This window comes from Onychostruthus taczanowskii, unplaced genomic scaffold (assembly GCF_017590055.1).
Source record: "Onychostruthus taczanowskii isolate IOZ18803 unplaced genomic scaffold, ASM1759005v1 scaffold13, whole genome shotgun sequence".
Lineage (NCBI taxonomy): Eukaryota > Metazoa > Chordata > Aves > Passeriformes > Passeridae > Onychostruthus > Onychostruthus taczanowskii.
In genome coordinates this window covers 3791663-3810955 of record NW_024498462.1, presented here as the reverse complement: position 1 = coordinate 3810955, position 19293 = coordinate 3791663, and positions in this window count along the sequence as shown.

Genomic DNA, 19293 nt, shown 5'->3' with positions numbered 1-19293 from the left:
GGTACGAATGAGTATCAAATGCAGCATTTCTCTCCCCTTTTACTTGGGTTAGGGTGTGCCTCTGCTGCCTGCAGTGCAGCCCTGCACAGCAGTGGCCATCACCAGCAGGAGGGATGTCACTGCCTCCCTACATGACATGCAGATGCACATTTGGGGAGTAGATGAGGAATGATGAGAACATCGAACTCTGTGACTGAGGCACTTTAAGGTCTGGCACCCACAGACGGATGGGTGGGAAGCACAGGCAGGCAGGATGTGGCCCTGAAGATGCTGTGGTAGGTTTCCCCTCCAGGCACAAGTGCCACAGCCATTGCCCTGAGCTGTGCTAGCAGCTGGCCAGGGGTGCTGGCACTGCTGGGACACTTCTTTGGCCACCCCCCATGCCACAAGTCAGACAGGCACAGGAAACAGCATCAACACTGCCTTCTAATAAAGCAAACTGTTCAGAAGTACCACTTCACCTCATAAAAAACCATTATTTGCTGACCAGAAATCATGCCTTATTTGAAGTGTTCCAATCTTTCCCCTGCAGCCCCTGGCAGGTAGAGCTAGTAGGCTGGGCAAATACAGGGGCCCCTCCTTCTGCAGCAATGGTGAAGGAGTTTTCATATCAATTACTTTAATTATCTCATTTAGAATAGCACACTTTCCACCAAGATCTTTCCAGAAGTTAAGAAAGAATGGGGAAACAGACATTTCTGCCACTGCAAAATTCACACATTGTTCAGCAAGTTGTGGCATTGGGCAGCTTTGGCTGTGCTCAGCGATGGTTGGCGTAGCCTCAGATTTGTTTATATTGTTAGTTTTTGACAGTGCTGCATTGCAAAGACACACCAGCAGCAATAAAACCAAGAGAGAGCTGGTTTTGGCCAGAAAATAAGAACATCAAATAAAAAAATTATCTTTGTTGTTCTTATAAATATTCTTGCCCATGTTTTTATACATGTTCTTGTGTGTGAATAGAAGTGTATGTACATATATATATATATATATATATATATATATATAGTATCTATGTATATATATACAAATATGTACATGCATGTATATAAGTATTATATATATGTATGTAGAACCCAGCCTGCCCCTGCTGCACTTGCCCAGTGGACTGGGAGATCCTGAAGCCTGACAGGTACCACTAAGGAGCAACAGAATTAAATGAAGAACTAGAAGGATACCTTGAGCAGTATTTTGGAAGATCACACTCCCATTCACCATCTATCATCCCGAGCACAGGGCTGTCCAAACTAGCTTGCAAATTACACACTGCAAAAATTCCTACCCAGGAAATGCTTGCATTCCTCAGCGCTAAGTCAACAACCAGCCCCGGTTCAGGATCAGGCACCTCAGCCTTGTCTCCCTCCAGAGTGTGCCCAGAAACTCCGCGTGATGATTTTCCCTTTTCACACAGCGGTAACCGCGAGCCTTGGGATCACGCAACCGAAAAGGAGAGAGAGGAACAGAGATGGCAAAGAGGAAAAAGCAGCCTTGCCTTGGTCCGGAGCGGCTGTGTGCGGCGGGTCCCGCGGTGGCTCTGGGATGCGGCCGGAGCGCGGGTGGCAGCGGCAGAGCCCACCGAGCGCTCGCCATGGGACGGTGCGGGCGAGGCGGCGGGAGCCCCGTTCCTGCTCTGCCCAAGGCAGGGACACAGAGCTAATTGTGTCAGTGCTATTGCACAACACTGTTGCCTTGACACTGTGTCATGTAAAGATTTTAAACTGCCTCTTTATTAGTCATCCTCTATTCATTTTAATTGTGCCTGATAAGCAGGGCCATTTCACCTTTGTGTTTTCTGTTCGAGCTTATCGTGCGTATTTATGTCGCCCAAGAGACTTTCAATCTCTTCCTGTAGCGTTGGTAGATGCAGAGGAATGAGGAGGCATTGCCATCGCAACCTGCTGGGGTTCTCACCTCTTTGCTTGCTACCTTTTCAGAGCCCTGCTCTCCCAGTGTGAGCATCTCCACAGGTCCTTGATCCTGGCACCAAAAATGCTCCAACAGAGGCTTAGGTGGGAACCAGTGAGAAAGGATAGGCTGATTGAAACATGCACCTATTTTTTTTTTTTTTCAGGATCAAGTGCTGTAGGTGTGTGCTTAACACCACGGACTCACTTTGATCTTCTCCCAGGACAGAATTTTCTATGGATTAAATTCTTGCCTCTGAATTAAGGTATTGGTTATTTAACAAAATCAACGCTGGGAGATGAATAACTAATTATTTGATTTAATGCAAAGAATACAGTGAAAGTTTATAGAATATTTTAGTCTCACTTACTTGCAACATAAAAATATACTGCCTGAGAGTTTACCCGTGTGAACTCTGTCCCTGAAATTCCTTATCTAGCCTTATCTTTGTCAAGTCTGAAGTTTCACTGAAAGTGCCTGGAAGTAGAGCATTTTCCCTTCTGTGGCATTATGACCTTCTCCTCACCTCAAACATCCCCAGTGTTTGCTGTGGGAGGAGGAAGGGCCCTTTGGCCAGGACCACGCTGCCCACCTGTAGGAGCAGGGCAGGTGGCACAGCTGCTTCCCCAGCACCTGGAGCACGGCTGGCACTGCAGGGCCTGTTTGCTTAGAGCTCACGTCTGCTTCAGGAAGGGTGTCAGGGTTCTTCTCCACCTGGAGATGGATCTATTCGCTGGGTTTATTTAGTTTCACCTTAATTTTCCCTGTTTTAAAAGGTTCAAAGCTAGAATTCAGTTTTGAGCCAGAATTGTCTGAGGAGATGGGTAAAATCCCTTTCTCATTTAAGTTAAGAAAAAGGAAGACAAAGGCCATTAAAGGCAGAACAAAAAACACATTTACTCCAGTGTGAACAGGATTTCCTTCTAGCATAAGATCTTGCATTCCTGTGGGCAGAAATGAGCTACTCGCTGTCCTACACAGCATCTTTGAGGGCCACTTGGAATATTATGCAGCTGCTTAAAAGGATTATGAACATACATGAATGAGTTAATCACCATTTAGGACAAAATTCCACCTAAGCTTTTGAGAACCAACTGGAATTTTTTAATTTCCATCATACAGCACCTTCTTTTGTAGTAAATGGTTTAAGATGGTTGTTATAGAGGCAGCAGAAGTACCCAAATTTTGTGTGTATTTAAGGCCCTGTATTGCCTTGTGCTGGAGTAATACCTCGGCCAGATTAATGAATGTATTTATTTGAAAAGCTGAGAAGTGCCCGAGTAATATTTTTGGCCCAGAAAAAGATTAAAGAATACTTTTCGTGTGGCTGATCGTACTTCCAAAAATAATTATTATTTTTGTAAAGGAATAAAGTGTTCTGTCTTAACTGCAGTAAAATATTCTGTGATAAGTATTCTTGTGATCTGTTATTCTGCCTAACTCAAAGAAGGGAGGGGGGAAACTTGCACAAACAAGAGCATGTCTGCCTTCTGCCCATATCCTTACATGAGAGCATGCAAGCTAAAGCTAAAGCTCTTTGACCAAATTTTAGTTTGATCCCACAGGATAATGTACCTATGAATTAATTTTCTTTGATGCTTGGTTCATATCTTCTAGAGACTGTGCTGAAGACAAATTCAGACTGCTGCATTTAAATATGGGTTAAGTCACCTCTGATTAGTATAATCAGCTACCAAGGAGCCTCTTGAACAGGGACATAAAATAGAAACTTAATAATAATTATGTTAAAGGCACAAATCCCACTGAATTCAGCAGGCAGAGGACAAGTGAGCAGAGGGAGCACCAGGCAACAGCAGCAGCTGCAGTATTGCCCTTGGGTGAAGCACAGAGGAAGAACAGACAAGTCAGTGCAGAATTACTGTCCATCATCTGCAAGTGCATCCTTCCTAATAAATCAGTGGTTACTACTTAGCACATTAAATCCACATTGATAAACATGGATATTTCCTATTAATACTTATGCTGAAATGTATTCATACTAGGTGGTAATGCTTTAAAGCTTCTCTCTGGTATTTGTCCATTCCTAGTTACTTGATCCCATACACAGCAGTTGGGAATTGTGTAGGTCAACTATTCCTTGCACTCTGAAGGTTTCCACTTTCCCTCTTGGGCCTTTACTCAGGGCACATGCAAAGGTAGCTTTATAATCTTACAGTTTCCAACATATTGGATTAGAGCAGCTACTGCTGACTCCAAGATAAAACCCAATGGGCTTCTGGCCAAACATGCCAGATGGAAAGTTCCCCGTGCCACCTGGACTTCCCACTAACCCCAGGGTCTGAGCAGACACCCAGGCTGTACCTGTGGGTGACAAAGGACACCCTTGCTGGGAAGGCTCTGCTGCTGCAGGAGCTGCTCTGTCCATACCTCCCCATCTTTCTCACAGCTACTGTCATCCTCCTCCTCTGTTGTGTCTGGACTGGCTATGGCCAGCGGGCTCCCAGCTATATCCTAATCTCCCCAAAGTGGGTAACTGGGTCAGGAAGTGGCATTAGTGTGGCTGTGCCTTGCAGGCAGTTCCAGGCCCTGCTTGCCCCTGTGCAGCCTCGCTGGTGGGAGAGCCCTCCCTCTGCAGACCCACTTGCAATGGGGTGCTGAGAGAAGCCACTGCTGACTTCACTTTGTAATGAAAGCAAAACCTTCCTTTTCATGAACAAGTGACCTGAGTGGCCCTTTCCCAGCTCTGTACAAGAAGACATTAAAATCAAGATTTTTTAAAGATGGATAAGGATGCAGCAGAAAGCAAACAGGGCAATTGAGTGGAGAAGACACTGGGGTTGACACTTCTACCACACCTTGATTGGAAAACACTGAAAAAACAATGCAAATATATCTTTGTATATCTGTGTATGTACCTGATACCACGCAAACTCACTCACCTCATATAACCACTGTGGAAAGGCCAGGCATAGTCTGACAGTCAGATTATAAATGTCAAGCATGGCTTTTTAGGCATAAGCCGTGCCAGTGGTTCTTTAGAAGAACTAAGCAGCCTGATGGTCTCAAGGGACCACTGACAACACAACCCAGGCACTGGAAAGGACAGAAGCCTGAAGCACAAGCCCCAGGGCAGAGCTCCCCAAACACCTTCCGTAATGGTCTTTTAGGATACACAGAAAAAAACCCAACACGTGTCCTTCATCCCTGCACCAAAGTCAACAGGGTTCTTGGGTGATTTTCACTGTTTTCCTTCTGCCTTTCTTTAAAAACACTGAAACTTTCTAAATAATTTCCTGAATGCATAAAACAAGTGGACTGATATTCAACAGAGGTTTTGCCCAGAGAGCAGGATAGACTGAAAGCCTCATGTGTTGCTGAGGCTGTGCCACTCAGCTCCTACCTAAACAAACAAGTTAAATTGCAACTCTATGAGATTTTATCACTGTTTTACCACAAAGTGATACAGAAATGTGCCAAAAATTATTCAGAACTGCGTGGGATGTTACTGCACTCTCTACTCACAGAAAAGCACATGTTTTTTCTGGGCACAGGAGAGGTGCTGAACACCATCAGTGAATTGATTATGCTACTGGAAACTAGTATTATGTGACAGATTTTGTCCACAAGCATGTTGCAAAAAGTCATCCCTAATAAGAGGAAATGAACCTCTGGCTCTGATTTTCCCTGGGGAAATCAGGTTCATTATGCAGCTCTATAGACATTTTTGTGTGTCTATAGAAAATTACTATAAGAGACAGTTGGAATTTCCTCATCTAAATGGGAATATCAAGATCAGTTTTGGTCAGGGCTTGTGATTGGAGAGGGGAGCTGTCTAGTGAGCATGTTTTCATGAAAGTCAGGAAGTGTTTTGCAGAAGTAAGACCCGTGAAAAACGGATTGCATTTTTGGTCTTTGGACTTGGCTCTTTACTTGGCCCAGATATGGAGGTGATCATGAGGGCAGTTATGTACTGCCACACTTCTCACCCTGACCCCAAACCTTCACTGCACCCCTGACTGTCTTAGAAACTGTTTCAGGTTCTCTCCTCATTAAGAAATCCCCTCTCACTCCTTATTCCAGGAGAGCATCCATCTTGTCTGGCAAGCCAAGCACATTTGCAGATGAGCCTGATGAGGTTTGTGGTGTGGATCTATTTTTTTTTCAGATTTTGGTGTGGGGTTTTTTTTCCCCATTGTTGTTTTTTGGTTTTGTTTTTGGATGTTTTTTGTTTGTTTGTTCGTTGGTTTTTTGGTTTTGTTTTTTTTTTGAATGTTTGGTTTTTTAAATTTTAGCACAGTATGCAAACAATATAGTTCTGCAGAACAGAGCCTGAGGGTTCTCAGAGCACTGGAAATCACTTTTAGGAAAATGCTAGCTTACAAAAAACTTTGTTTCAATAAAACAAAAGGTTGTCCTTCTTCGGACCATCATTGCTGTCATTGTGACATCTAGTTTCCCTGAGTTTTCATCCTTCCCATATCCATTTAACACTTACACCTGCCCTTAACCCTGGTGGTGGTGCTAGTTTGCAGAATAAGTCATTTCAGCTGAGGAAAAGCACAAGCAAGACACTCCAAAAATACATTTTAAAAAGTGCACTGTTTCTTCTGGAGCTTCAGTCCTTTCAGTGGCAGCACTGGGGGTCCCTGCATTAGACAGCCCTCGCACAGAGCACCACAAAAGCAGCAGTCACTGTGGGTTTGCTGCCCTGTCATCATCTCCTTCAGTGAATTCAGACACCATGCAGTACCACATACCCAGCACACACAGTGTCACTAGCACAGCAACTGGTGGCTGAATCATAATGAAACTCATGAAGAGGAAACCTGTCACAAGCTGAAGGAAACACTTGATTTCAGTGGAGTGTTTCATCTCCATACAAGGGCTGACATTAAGGATGCTGGTGAGAGAATTAACTTGTGCCCTGGTCACTGAATGTAGCTTTTTATGCAGTTATTTACTGCATAAAAAGTTGATGGTTCTGTTGCCATGGGAAATAGGAATACTTGCCATGACAACTGCAGCAGAATGTGGCACATAATCCACTTCACACAGAGCATCTTCCAAAGCAACCGCTCCCATTCATGCATCCTACAAAATTCTGTGTCCTTGAGAGCAATTCAGTGTGTGTTTTTCAGGCACAGTGGTTAATCTGCACTTTACTCTGGCATATTTCCTTGTGTCTAATACTATTTATCACTTGGTTCTTACATATCCCTTTCAGTAATACATCTGAAAGCCCTTTGCAAAGGTAATCTCTACAAAAACTTCTCTGTTTATTTTACAGATGAGCAATTCAGGCAAAAAATAAAAATCACATGAGTTCCCACAGAACAGCAGGATCAGGACTGGTGTTTGGACCCACCTCACTTGGGCCAGGGGCAGGAGCATGGCTCTCATTGCAAGAAGGTGGGATGAACTCTGCAGCCAAAATCTGCACCATCAGGACAGAGCAGCTGCTGGGGAAAACTTCAGTGAGCCCAGGGCATCTGTGCCTCTGATCAGACAGCAACTACATGCCACAGTGATCTCCCTGACCCCTGGATTGGGGTGCACCTGGGTGGCTGCATGACTGCTGGACACTGCAGGCAGTCTGGGCATGGAGGGCACTCCCTGTGCCAGCCCGAGCACTGCAGAGAAAGGACTGTGCTCCCTGTAGCACTTTGTTCCAGGAGATGCTTCTGAAAACACCTTTCCCCATCCACACAGTGGAGCTGTGCATGCTGCTGCTGACCAGAGCTGTGCACACTAAAATAAAGCACACAGTGTCTTTGCTGAGCTCATCCTGGTCAACCTGCAGCTCCAAGCACCCTGCAAGCCTGCACTGCCCTTTGGCAATGGGCTGCCTCATGCCAGACCTCGTGCTGCTCCCCAGCAGGCACAGCTGGTGACACGGGGCGAGCAAACCCCACCACTTTGGGTGGCCAGGCTGCACCTTATTATAAAAGCTCATTGGAGCCCTGCCATGCCTGGTCCACTACTGGAGCGTGGAGTGTTCTAAAATTATTTGCCTTAAAGTAATTTCTGGAGGGGAAAAAAAGGGAAAAACAACAAATTGTGATCAAGAGTTATGAGTAATCTGGAACACCAAGAATGTGCTTGGAGTAAATATGTGACTGAGAAAACTATTACCAACCCAGACAATAATTATTCTGGCTATTTACCTCTTAACCTTGCCAGACACGTTCAAAAGTGCATAATAAGTGACATCTCTCCTTTATCACAAGATTTAGCCTAGAGGGAAACTCTCTCTCTCTTTGAGTTACCTTTGTTAACGATGTTGCTTTTGGCTTTGGATCCATTTCCCTGCTTTAAAAAACAGCACTGACAACTTTTTTCCACCGTTTAATTTGTGTAGTCACAGTAATTAAATATGAATCTTCAAATATTGCTTGACATGTTGCAGATTTATCATCAGTGAAACAGTCTTCTGCCCATTTTCATAATTATTGCTGTTCAGATCAAAATGGTTATGTGCTGAAAGACTGACAATTTTCTCCTTTTAGTTAATTCTCAGTTGTTTGCCCTTTTGGCAGTGCTGCATAGAAGTTATGTTTCATAATTAAATTAATTTCCATTCGCATATGGAGGCAGTAGTTTCCTTTCCAATTTTTTTTGTATTTTACTTGAAATTGTTTCTTAAGATATGGACTCCAATACGTACTGCAAGGAGCCAACATATCCTTTAATGGCATCTCAGGCAGCACTGCTCACGTGCAGCCCTGAGTGAGTAACGGGACCATATAAACCACCTGGATATCTCAGTTGGTTATGGTGGCCTTGACGCCCAAGAAAGTTTGGCCTGATTGGTGACTTTAACCCCCCCTGCTTGTGTGGGGGGTAAATTTTGCAAAGAATTAACAGTGACTTCAGGCCTTTGTTCAGACTGAAGGGTTGGGTCTTTTCCATCTCCGCGTGGAACACTTTCACATAATGGCTGCCACCAGCTCTGTGCATTTTCTTCAGCTTGTATTCCCTGGACAGACCAGCTTTGCACTAAAGAGGAAAGATGACAGAAGTACTTTTGGGCACCCATAAACCCTGGCAGGAGCAGCCTGTGTGATTTCCATGCCTCAGAAAATGCTGGGTGAAGTGTTCTCCATGCCATCTCCCCAAGCAGGTGGCTGACTATGTTACCTGTCCGTCAGTCATGCTGTCACACAAGCTGCTCTCAGAGCCTCTGCCTAACTGTTCATGCATTTGTATCTGCTAAGAAACCCTTCTGGCTGTGTTCTCCTCAGTAAATAAATATTTATCTTCTTGTGAACAAAGCCTTATCAGATTGAAGAAGCCTTTTAAGAATTGTTGAGGTATGAGAACTAGTACAAAAAAAGCTGCAGGCAAGCTGAAATACTTAAAGTGGTAAGAAGCCTCAGTGATTTTTTTTTCACTAAAAATCAGTATTTTATTCTAGGGGCCAGATGACACTTTCATCTATAAAGGTGAGAAAGGAACAGGCTGTTCCTGTTGCATGATCCTTTCATAAACCCTCAGCAAGCCCACTCTGTCTCACCACCCCCCTGGTTCTGGGTGCTCCCAGGTGGGGTGCTGCATGGGCACTGCTGTAGCTGCTCAGAGCATCTGACAGTGCTGAGAGCTCAGGGGCTTCAGTGATGGGACCAAAGGAGAAGAGAGATTAAAAACATGACCTTTGTGTTAGGAGGGAACAAGGGAACAGCCGTGGCTAAGCCCAAGCTTTTTAGTTCCTGCCTGTGTATGCCTGGGACTCACTGCTGGTGCCTGGACAGGAGCAAAAGCTCTCCTGATTCATCCAGGCTTGCAGCTTCTCCTGGTGGGAAGATGCAGCATGTGGTCTCATGCAGCTCCTGAACTTCTCAGCACGTCTCAGGGTTTCATCACAGCCCCTAAAAGCTAGGAGAGCATTTCTTAATTTCACAGAAGTCAGATCAGTCCTTTTTGAAAAGCAGCTTTCATCAGAGAGTAGTGACCATGAGACTGCAGTTTTGGATGGGCTTTTTTAATCTTCATGCTCAATACAGGTTAGAATTACAGGTGCTGGTGAAGATGAGCAAACCTCAGCTTTTCAATGGGTTTCCTCTAAAAGAACGACTTACATTTTGAGGTTCTGAACCAATTGACTTTATAATTTCCCACTAGTCACAGGCAAAACCCATTGTCCACATGAACATCAGGTGCTTTGCTATCACTGATCAAAACACACAGGGGCCAGGGAGCAGTGAAATGATCTCTGAGGAGCATCTCCTCCTCCTCCCTCCATGAAGCCAGGAGATGTCCCTGTGCATGGCCAACGTTCAGCTGCATGTTTCTAATTCAGGTCTTGGCTGCTGCAGCTGGCTGGAGCAGTTGATCAGCTTACCTACTGTCTTGCCAGGATCAGGGCTTGAATGAGGGCAAGCTGGCTGTGACCCAACCCAGATAAGCCTAAGGTTGTGCAGACAGGCTGGGGAAGAGAGGGAGCTGGGAGAACTTCTGCTCTCTATGACAATAGCTTGCTTTTCATTGTTCAGATTTCCACACCCAGAGACCTCAGTGTACTGGCTTCTGCCCATCAATTAATTATAAGAAGAATGAAAGATGGTCTCTTTGCTTTTTGTTGGGCTGCTTTTCTGGACCAGAAGGTGGAGCCCATTCTTTTCAACGTGGGTCTTTCCAAGTCATCTAGAGAGTGGATTTAAAAGCTGCCCCTTTGCCAGGAGCAATGCAAGCTTTCCTCTGCCCAGGCCAAGGCAGGGTTTGGTGTGCAGCTTCCCCTGCCCACAGTGGCTGCAGCACTGGCACCCTGCACAGTAAACAGAAAGAAGATGTAAAGCATTTGCATGCTGTGCAGTGGGTGCTGGAAATGTGGGTATCCACAGGACAGATTCTTCATCCTGAGGCTGGTTGGCAGAGCCGAGGCATCCCAGATAGTGCTTATTTGTCATCCTTGGAAGAATAATTTCCTCCTTGTGTAGCTTTTCTGCTGCTCACAGCTACAAAGGGATGGCCCTTTTAGCAGGGCCTCTTGTGATGGAACAAGGTGTAAGGGCTTTAAACAAAAAAGTGTTGATTTAAATTACAATTTTTTCACCAAAAGGGCACTGACAGGTTTCCCAGAGAGGTGGTGGATGCCCTGCCCCCAGGAACATTCAAGGTTAAACTGGGCTCTCAGCAAACTGATCTAGTTGGAGATGTCCCAGCACAGTACAGGGGAGTTGGACCAGATGACCTTTAAAAGTCTTCTTCAACCCAAACTATTCCATGATTCAATGATCCTGAGGCGTAATGTCTCTGTATCATGCCCTTTCCTCACTCAGATGAGTGGAAGCAGGTGAGCATTTTGCTCGACCTAACAAACAAGAGCCCAGACACAAATGTTAGAAACAAATGTGGAATTTTTCACAGAACAGAACTGCCTGAGTGGGACTCAGCATCTCATGGTGGCTCATTTCAACACAACCTCTAAAGCTGAAAAAAGTTGCCTTGGAGAGTGTTTTGGAGTAATATGCACTGTGGCCCAGTAAAAATGAACTTTACATAAGTCTGACACTTGTAAAAATAAGGCTGAACAAGCAGGCAGTATTTTTACTACAAAAATTTTATTGCTGACACTTCCCAGAGGGTGAAGTGTCTCTTCATTCATGAAGTCTGGTGGGGAGAGAACTTAATCATATTTTCTTAAAATCCTCTCGGAATGGTAATAGGAGGGACCTTTGCTTCTGTGTCCTCATAAAAAATATAATGGGCAAAATTTTAAAGGGAAATGAGCATTTGTGAATATCAATTCTCTTCTGGGAGAGATAACTGTGTGCTGTGAAAGACAGTCTCTCTCTTAGGCTCCCCTGCATGTTGGAGCACTGGATTTTATTTTTCGTGACTGCAGGGCCTGAGCTGTATTTTAAGATTAACTCGGAAGGTATCACCAAGGTTTTCAGCCAGGTAGGTGTATGACTGCATTTTATGTGCAATTTGAAATGGGAGTAAGTAGAGCTATGTCCTCCAACTGAACAAAAAGATAACAGAAATCTTCAGGCAGAATTATCTTTTTACATCTACCTATGCTGCACACAGTGATGGCAAAGAACAGCATCTTCTGTGCAGGGAAAAAGCAGCTTGAAAACAGATGCCCAAAGCACATGTCTTAGATGAATATATTTAGCCCAGAAGTGTTTCAGACTGACAAGTGATCATGCAAAATAAATTTTCCTTGCCAGTATTATTTTAGTAAATAAGGAAGAAAATTTTATCCTACTTACTATCACAGATAATCTGGTTAAAGTGGGGATGAAGGTGTAGCTTTGAGTGTGCATTCATAGGAAGTACTATGACATCTAGTGTACTCGAACTTTTAGATCTCAGTTCCTGGTTTGATGGTTAATAAATTGAGGAGAGCTTTCAGTGTTAACCATTTTTGGGGGAAAGCAACAGCTAAACTCCAGGAGTTTTAAACTTCTTCAGTTCGTTAATCAGGTAGAATTTTCAGTGAAAATCACCAGGTGCTAATTTTCAGTGAAAGGTGATACACAAAACTTCAGAGGGCTTCAGAGGGCTCAGGAACTTCAGCTGCTAAACATCCCTTCTCCAAAGCCAGGAGCCCACCTGCAAAACCAGACCACTTTCATGCCAGGAGGACTGGAGCTGCATTTCCTTTCCCCTTTCCAGGGCTCTGGGGGTCTCCATCTCCCTGTGTCCGATGAGCCAAACTTGCTCCCCAGCTCCACTGAGAAAAATGATTATGCTGCATGGGGAAGTCCTGCCTCGCTGGGCATCCCTGCTCAGGCCCTGCCTCTGCCACAGGCAGGTGTCCCTGACAGGGGTGGCACTTCCCTGGCTCCCAAACCTGGCTCGCTGCAGGTGCCCCTGTGGCACAGCATCTGCTGCGCGCAGAGTGCCAAGGAGGGAAAGGGTTTGCTCCGTGCCAGAAAGCCACTTGTTTTTGCAGGCATTTAAGACATGGTGTGCAGCAGGGGTTTGCAGTGCCACAAGGCAGTTGAAGAGTTTGTGTTTGGACAGATCTGTATCTGCACAGAAGACATCATGGTGAAACAGGGGGTGAGGGACTGTGGACAAACCACCACATGAGCCAAAAGCAAGGGGCTGCCAGCTTTACATATTACAATATATCGCTTACTGACAGGCAAAACATTCCTCCCAGGGCCACTTATTTATTCTTTAGGATAAACTCCTGCCCTCCATGAGGATTCTGTAAACACTGCCTGGGTGGGGAAGCAGACATCAGGAAGACAACGATGACACAATATAATGAAAACAATTTAGGGATTGCTTAGCACAGAGTGAAGAACACAAGAACTCAGCAAGTTTGAAACACCACTGTAATAACAAAGAACACAAGTCAGAGGTATTTCCTTGTGGTATCACTTCAGAAAAGCTTCCTGTCTCTCAGATGGCTCTGTAAAGTCAGTTTTGCACTGGGAATAGCCACAATAGGCAGGATGACAGCCTACACTTTACTCCTTAGTATTGGCACATTTAGTTGGCTAGGGTTTGATTAATACTAGATCTATTTATAGCTGCAGTCATGAAGATGTGAAAGTTCTAAGAATGACTTGCAAAGTCTAGATCCATGAGATTTCCTCTCATTTTTTGCTATCCAAAATTTCTTTTGAAGCCTTCAAATATCTCTGACTTCTCCAGGCTGAAATTTGGAGGTAGGGTGGCCCCATAAATGCATTGGGAAATCCTACTTAGTAATGGACAAACCTGAATCAATGTGTCCTCTCAGCTCCTTTGGTTTGGGTTCGCCAGCAGAGCCAGAGGTTGCTCAACCCCTGGATTGCCTGGCTGCAGCACGGCCAGTCCAGCAGGAGGGAGGTGCCTGTTTGTGCCTGGGTCACGGGGGAAGTGCCCATTCTGAATCAAATTTAAAAACTCTTCCTCAGCACTCCTGGGACACACATGGTGATGACTGTGCCCGATGGCTTCAGCTTGGGAAGCGGGTGGGACAGGCCCGGGAAGGAGCTGGCCCACAGGAGCCCTGGCAGCATGTGTGGTGGAACACCACCCTCTCTCCTCTCCTGTCCCCCTGCCTCCAGCTCTGCATCCTGGTGTCTGATAGCAGCTGTTTCTTCAATAATAAAGCACATACAAGTAGCCTGCTGAAGGTGGATGGGACTAATGGGGGCCCAAGTACACAAGCCCTATGCACAGAAAAACCTGAAGCTGGTTCTAGCAAGAAGCAGAGGTTACAGTCTGAATAATTCATGTAACTGCAGTGCAATTCTACCTTGACATGGATTTCAAGCTGAAAGTAAGTAATGTTTTGAAGGGCCTTAATGACAGGGGAGCTTGGGTTCTCTCTGTAAAGCACAAGGGGCTGCATCCTTCAGAGGGCAGGGCTGTACGTGCTTCTGAAGAAAGAAAATTGTTGTTTTTTGGAAATGTCACACATTACTTTCACTTTTTCAAGCACACTGAGATACAGCCAGAGAAAGTACTAGCTAGAAGGAAAATTATGACTCTGTTGGATAACTGACTGGCCAATAGGATCTCCATAAAGAGTTATTCAGATATGCCCTGTTCACAGCTATCAGCAACTAATTGCAACATGACTATAAGATCACCAGGACTGTATTGACATGTGAGGAAGTGATTATGAACACAGAGCTTCCTCAGAAGCAAGGACTGCCCCACTTTTCACAATGATGTTGGAGAACAGAAATCTCTGCGGAGCTCTAATGGGCTACAGGGGTGAGCTGACAATAAGCACTCTTTAATTAAGCTCTTTCAGAAAGTCAGGCTCCCACTGGCCTTGTTGTGAGAGCAGCAAAGCTCCTGATTTATAGCAATTCAATGCCCAAGCTTCCTAATACTGATGTAGGACACCAAATCACCAAGACTTCTTCAGTGTAATTAAAGGCAGGATGTGCTCCTGGCTGGCATATCCCAGCTCTGAATGGGAATGCAGTCAGGGGTATTCCTGGAGTTTGTCCTGTAGCTTACATGGTCTGTGCTACACAATAGGTTGCACTGGTGATGGTAAAAGCTCATTCAATTACAAAGGGGGAAATAAGTAGTGATGGGGTGATAATTCAGGATCTTCCAAGTTCTGACTACAAACTTGCTGCAAAGTTTAGAGAAGTCCAAAGTTTCTCTTTTCCTCTTTTAAATCAAGGGGAAAAAAAAAATTTAAGCCCAAATGGCATGTAGGGGTTAATTAGTTATGGCTTGATTTTCAGAAATGCTAAGGAAATTTCAAATTATGCATTTTCCAATCCCTCTGTCACTCTTGCTCCTCTGCAGACTGTCATCATCCTTCTTGAATTAAAGTCTTGTATGAACAGAAGTAATATCACTTAATATCCCTGACTGTATTCCTTCTAACTAATGCACTGTGACTATTTAACTGTGACTCTTAAAGTCTCATCCCGAGTCATAATTTTCAATCCTGTGAGTTTGCCTTCCCATCTGTGTCTTTTGATGCATGATTCTCTATCAGCCTGCACCCACGTGCTTGCCATAGGCAGCTATTCCCTATGTATTACCTTACAGGGCTAAATAAAAACAGGAAAAAATAACTGCACAATTTGAATCACTATTACACTTGCTTTCCCACCAGAAAAAAATTGTCAACATTAAAAAAAAATTAATTTTTCTGCTTTGGTGCAAAAATTCAATAGGAAAGAAAATGCTAACAAGAAAATTGAGGTACAATTACAACCCTCAAGGTCACAACAGTACTGTGGCCAGTGGGACTCTTGTAGGTGAAGTTACTCCCTGTGCAAAGGCCAATCTGAGGCCTTTGTCACAAAAATTCTTCAAAAATAGGTTCTCGGCAACAGCTAGGTTGCTCTTTTACTCAGGATTGAATTTCAGTCTGTGTGCATATCAGATGAGTAAGATTTGGTTCAATGAAAGAGTCTGAAGGGAAATTTTTTCAAGCTGTGTGATGTGCAAAAAACACTCAACCCATCAAGAAGAAAGACATGAAAAAAACAATAGATACCAGAAGCATAAAGGAGGAATAAAGACATCCTTTGGGATGAGGCAATGGAACACGTGTGGGTGGAAAAGCACACAGGAGAAATATGGAAAGTATTCAAAGAGAAATTACTGTATACCAAATGGTTATGTGTGCCATTGAGCTATAAATACTTCAGGACTGGAGACAAGGGTAAAATTTACACAAGAAAGTGGAAAAAATCATCTGATGTAAGGTAAAGCTCTCGAAAAGCATAGGGAAATTGAAAAATTTGAGGTGGAAAATGGAAAGAAAGACCAGTTAATGATGTGAAGAGAGCAGGACCAAAACCACATTGGTTCTTACACAGGGTGAGTATTTACTAAAACCTTACAGTTTGAAGCCCTGCTATCACTGTGAAAGAGTATTTCAGAAGCAGCTGCATCACAAAAGCACAGACCCCCTTCAGATCCACCCTGGCAATACCACCTGGTCATCCTGCCCACCTCCCATTGCTGGCTGGATGCACCAGCACCATCCTACACCCCACACTGCTGTGGGTCCTGCTGCTGCTCTCTGTCAGCTCAGCATCAGAGGGGCCCAGTGCCTCCATGTGCCTGAGACCAAGGAGAGCTGAAATCACACCCCCAGTGCTTCCATCCTGAGACCAAGGAGAGCTGAAATCACACCCCCAGTGCCTCCATGTGCCTGAGACCAAGGAGAGCTGAAATCACACCCCCAGTGCCTCCCTGTGCCTGAGACCAAGGAGAGCTACAACCACACCTCCACAGTGCCAAGGCTGGGTCTTAGAATCATCATTGCTGACTGCACACACTTCTGTTTGCCCAGCAGCAAATACCTGTCTATTGACCCTTAAAAGCAGGAATTTCATGTCCCCAGGTGATGGATGTGAGTACACAAATAAAATGTTGCAAGTCCTGTAACTGTCACAACACACTGAGAACCACGTACAAGACCTGTGCCCAGAGGTGTGAATAGGTTCCAGCAAGGGTAGTCATGCTTTACCTCAAGGAATTCAGGCTCCCCAGGGCAGGATTCATCTCAACCAAACTGAATTATTGAAGAACTCAATGCTTACTCCCAGTTAATTGTGCTGAGTTGTTTCTAGGAACAGTGGAGGGAGGAAGGCTCCTTCAAAGGCTTTGACTCAGAGGCACAAACATTGCACGCAATTTCTCATGCCATAGCAGTTTGTTGGGTAAGGCATGGGAGGCTGCCTGGTGACTTCAACCTCATTGCAGGAAATTCTGTTTTCTGGAAATGGTTGTGCTGTTGTAATATTTTGGGGAGGTGTGTCAAGAGCTGAGAAGGAATGTTTTACAGAAGGGGTTGAAGTGTACCTTCAAAACCCCTTGAACCTACCACAAGCAGCTGTGCACTGAGGCCCTGTGGAAGTTCATCCCAAAAAGAGGCACTTTCCCATCACTGTCCCTTCACCTTGGGCAGGTACATGCACTCTCTGCTGAGCCATGCAGGCTCTCTGGGTGAGAGCAGCCCCCTGCAGAAGGAGCAGCAGGCACACATGCAGCCGTGCCTCGCCCTGAGCAGCAGGCAGGCGAAAGCTGAGCTTGGCTCCCCGCTCTCTCCTCTGTCCTACTTGCTCTGCTGTGATTACATAAGCAGCATTTGCCTGGCTCCTACTTTCTCGCTTCCTTTGCTTGTTTTCTGATTTTTAGGACACTCTTTTGCTCGAGTTACACTGACCTCTTTTGTGAGAGAGGGTACGATATTTTCTGACTTAAGCCTCTTATCTTTAATAACCTGGCACATTTATTGCCCAAGTCGATAGTTAGACTTGGGAATTCTTTTAATTAGAAAAGCAACCTCTTTAATCAATAGTGGAACCTGAAAGCCCCATGTAACAGAAAAGGAGCTGTGCAGAAATCTGGACCATCTGCAAGCAAGACAGACACCCACAAGTATCACATTCATTTTCTCCTTTTCATTCAGCAGTGGAAAATATGTGAACATATTGCAGGGCACCCAAATGACCCTAAACACAGTCATCTGTGAGAAGTTCTGCTTTAGTTATAGTGAAATAAAAAAATGACAGCATCATTAAAAAAACTGGGTGCCAGTTAATAACTTCCACAATTCTCTGTCCGCCCTGGCCACTGTGGTTAAACCATGCAGCTGTGGGAGACTGTCAGCAGCACAGTGGCTTATCTGCCTTGGCTAGGAGCTTATCAAACACAAGCTGAGGGTTTCCTTCTCAGATGTGTGGCACAGGTGGCAGCTGATGCAATGGCACAGATAGCCAAACTCCCAGCCCAACCAGCCGGCATGGGGATGGATTTTCTCTTTAAATCATGCCATGTCCAGGTTAATTCAAAAGCTATTTTATCCAGAATGTAAAAAAACTTGTGATGTGGAGGGCAGGGTGATGTGAACAAGGAAGCAGAAGGCACATAGTGAGGGGACACAGGAGAGAAATGGGGTAAACCAGAAGGTAACAAGATGCACAAGGTACAGCTTGGTCCAGGGGTCCCCTCCTCGCCCTGCACAGGGACACAGCATGTGAGGGCACACGGGTTGCTCTCTGTGTGTATCTCAGCTACATGTTAGGATACCAGAGGATTGCTGTAAAATCTACTTGGCAAAGGCTTCTACGGGAAAAAAAATCTGTTTCCCCAACTTTAAGCTAAGCAGCTGCCAGGCTCCTGACTGGCAAGGCTGAACACAACCCCTGGGATTTTGCTTGCAAGCCTTTACAGAGGACAGACTGGTGAGTGAGAGCTGAAACCCTTCTGCATCTAGCCCAGCATGATGGTGCTTCTCTGCTCAAACAGAATGGAAGATTAATCAGATGTTAAAAATTACTATTCAAAAGATATTCTGTGACATAAATACCCAGACTGACAGCAGAGCATTCAGCAACATGTCCGAATCATTTTCCTCTTCAGGAGAGGAACAGAAACCATTTCTCAAACAAATGAGAAAAGGACTTTTGTTTTGCTTTGTTGCAAAGGAGAATCAACTGATGATAGCAGACATTTAAAAAACAACCCCATGCTTAATTATAATCTTTCTGGAGCAACCAGGATGGCTTCAGATTATTTTACATAACTGTGTTAAATCCCTCCTGAGAATTATTTGCCTCCTACACTCCAGGGTGCCTGAGCTTAAAAGATGGCCAGTTATTTAACAGGCTTGTCAGTAGCTTAAAAAATGTACCAGCACTTGCTGCAAAACAACAATGGCAAGTGGGTTTATTTCATTATCTTCACAGACCCTCCACAATGGGCAGGAAATTGTTCTTTGACGGTGCATTTTATTTTGAAATGCGTATTGCACTTGTGTGTTTAAATGGTAATGAACATATATATATATATATATATATATATATATATATATATGTATGGCCAAAGCTGGGAGTACTCTTTTTGAGCAGTACCAGTCTTGCAAAACTTTACTAGTCAGCTTGTATAAAGACAGCATATTTTTCTTCTGTAATTTGGAAAAGGAAGAAACATCTTATTTTCCTGCATTGCCTTCCCAGAAAAAGAGAAGCCATCTGACTAATGAATAGC